The following is a 3150-nucleotide window of genomic DNA, read 5'->3' on the forward strand; positions in this document are numbered from 1 at the left end:
ATAGCTTTATATTAAGTTAATTTCCTTTAAGTCTGGGCAAGGAGACTGAATTCTTTGAATCATGGGGACAACTGTATAAATCTGGCATTGTATTAACAACAGTGCTGAGCTAGTTCCAATTCTGTAAGTAGCAACATCTCTTCAGCTCAATGGCACAGGGCCTAGGTCTTCAGCCCCAGAATCTTTTCCAGTATATTAATAACTCAGATATTCATAAATCTACTTATTTTAATAAACAGATTGAATTAGAGGTAAAAACCCTAACAGCCTTTCAATAAAAGATCTCACAAAGTACCCTAATTGTGGCATGTAATTATTGGTAATAAGATGTAGATTCTATTTCATAGGGTATCTGACCATATATACATCAGGAAACTAAAAAGTTTGTTCATTCTTTACAAAGACAGTGTACAGTTACTTGATGGCCTTTGCTTAACTTGAATTAAATTGAATATTATATTTAACATTTTAAAGAGAAAATGAAAAATTCAAAGCAAATAAAACTAGTTTTTCTACTATTGCAATTAGGTATTTACTGCAATGGATAACTCATGTCTCATGAACTATTCTAAAAGTAAAACTGTACAACTCTTTTGTTGTTTCCCTGAATATTAAAATTTTTCCAGTGTTGGAAAGATAATTGGGTTAATGTTTTTGAGAAAACTTTGAATATTATAATATAACTATTCAGTTACTCAATTTTGATGACTAATTATACTATTCTGCTATAGTAGTAGCTATGCTTCAGGAAATTGTAGCTATTTCCCAGTGAGTGATGAAGTGAGATTTTAACAGCAATGAACTCTGTGTGGACGTCACACAGAGATTTATAATGCTTGTAGATTCTTAAGTTTGCTTTTCTGCATCTCTGTTTTTGTTTTACAAAGTTCTTTTACCTCCTGTCACTGAAGGTTGATAATATCTACCACAGTCTCCATGGTGCAGGACAGTTCTCTCGGTGGCCTTGGACTGAACCAGTTCTTTCCATTTGTTTTGCTTGTAGTTCTAAAGAATAAGTGTAGAATATGCTGAGAACATGACATCCAGCGATACGGAGGGGCTGGTCAGGAAAGCCCAGGTTCTGTTCCTGTACCCCCCCTAGAAACAGGATGTCCTTCAGTGCTTTAGCCAAGCGAGTAGTGTGTCCTTTGTGTATAAAACTATGGCAGGCTGCGTTTCAGGTTACCTGAGCTGCAGTGCAAATGGAGCATTCACAGATTAGACTGTGGACAAAATACATGAAGAAAGGTGGAACTGTCACATTTATATTCAAAGAATAATATAATAAAATGACTCTGTGCTCTCTCTCCAAGCCTGCTAATAAAGACTATAAGAAAAGTTACAACCAAAAGTACCAACTCTTCTCTCACCTCCAGCATGTATGAAAGGAACAGAGGGCTTTACACTAATCTTCAGAGAGCCACATTTACGCATACCATGGACCTGATTATTGAGCAATTGATCACAACTTTATTGGATCCTTCTTTTAATTTCTAGCATAGCAGAAACTGCATAGACTTCTGTCAGGTTTTTCTGGTGAGCAAGTTTATAGAAAAATATTGTGTTTCATGACCTGAAATAAGTATATTGGCACATTTATTAAGTACATAATTCCTTATGCCTTTAGAGAGAGTCTAGATTGAAACAAAAGGCCTTCAGATGAACAATGGAAAACATATATCTTGTAGGTGAATGCCAATGAATAAAATAAAAATTTCTACTAATTTCCCAAAGCAGGCATAAACAATGATTACGTCCTGTCTTTCAAAAGACCTATATTGAAATAGCAACATTACAAATGGATTTACTATTGTTTTTTGCTGCTGGTGCTTAAATTTGCAGAAGAACAAAATAGTGTTTTATGAAAATTGAACTTAAAGAAACCCCTCAGCATTTAGTGCTATAAATTTCCCTCTACACACTACTTTAAATGTGTCCCAGAGATTCTGGTACGTTGCATCTTTGTTCTCACTGGTTTCAAAGAATATTTTTATTTCTTCCTTAATTTCATTATTTACCCAGTAGTCATTCAGGAGCAGGTTGTTCAGTTTTCATGTAGTTGTATGGTTTTGAGTTTCTTAATCCTGAGTTCTAATTTGACGGCACTGTGGTCTGAGAGACAGTTTGTTGTGATTTCTGTTCTTTTACATTTGCTGAGGAGTGTTTTACTTCAAATTATGGGTCAATTTTAGAATAAGTGCAATGTGGTGCTGAGAAGAATGTATATTCTGTTGATTTGGGGTGGAGAGTTCTGTAGATGTCCCCACAAGAGAAAGCAAGAAAGATCTAAAATTGACACCCTAACATCACAATTAAAAGAACTGGAGAAGCAAGAACAAACAAATTCAAAAGCTAGCAGAAGGCAAGAAATAACTAAGATCAGAGCAGAACTGAAGGAGAAAGAGACACAAAAACCTTTCAAAAAAATCAGTGAATCCAGGAGCCGCTATTTTGAAAAGATCGACAAAATTGATAGACCACTAGCAAGACTAACAAAGAAGAAAAGAGAGAAGAATCAAATAGATGCAATAAAAAATGATAAAGGTGATATCACCACTGATTCCCACAGAAATACAAACTACCATCTGAGAATACTATAAACACCTCTACTCAAATAAACTAGAAAATCTAGAGGAAATGGATAAATTCCTAGACACATACAACCTCCCAATACTAAACCAGGAAGAAATTGAATCTCTGAATAGACCAATAACAGGTTCTGAAATTGAGGCAATAATTAATAGCCTACCAACCAAAAAAAGTCCAGGACAAGACGGATTCATAGCCAAATTCTACCAGAGGTACAAAGAGGAGCTGGTACCATTCCTTCTGAAACTACTCCAATCAATAGAAAAAGAGGGAATCCTCCATAACTAACTTTATGAGGCCAGCATCGTCCTGATACCAAAGCCTGGCAGAGACACAACAAAAAAAGAGAATTTTAGACCAATATCCCTGATGAACATCGATGCAAAAATCCTCAATAAAATACTGGCAAACTGAATCCAGCAGCAAATCAAAAAGCTTACCCACCACGATCAAGTTGGCTTCATCCCTGGGATGCAAGGCTGCTTCAACATTCGCAAATTAATAAACATAATCCAACACTTAAACAGAATCAACAACAAAAACCACATGATTATCTCAATA

Source organism: Pongo pygmaeus, chromosome 3 (assembly GCF_028885625.2).
Source record: "Pongo pygmaeus isolate AG05252 chromosome 3, NHGRI_mPonPyg2-v2.0_pri, whole genome shotgun sequence".
Taxonomy (NCBI): domain Eukaryota; kingdom Metazoa; phylum Chordata; class Mammalia; order Primates; family Hominidae; genus Pongo; species Pongo pygmaeus.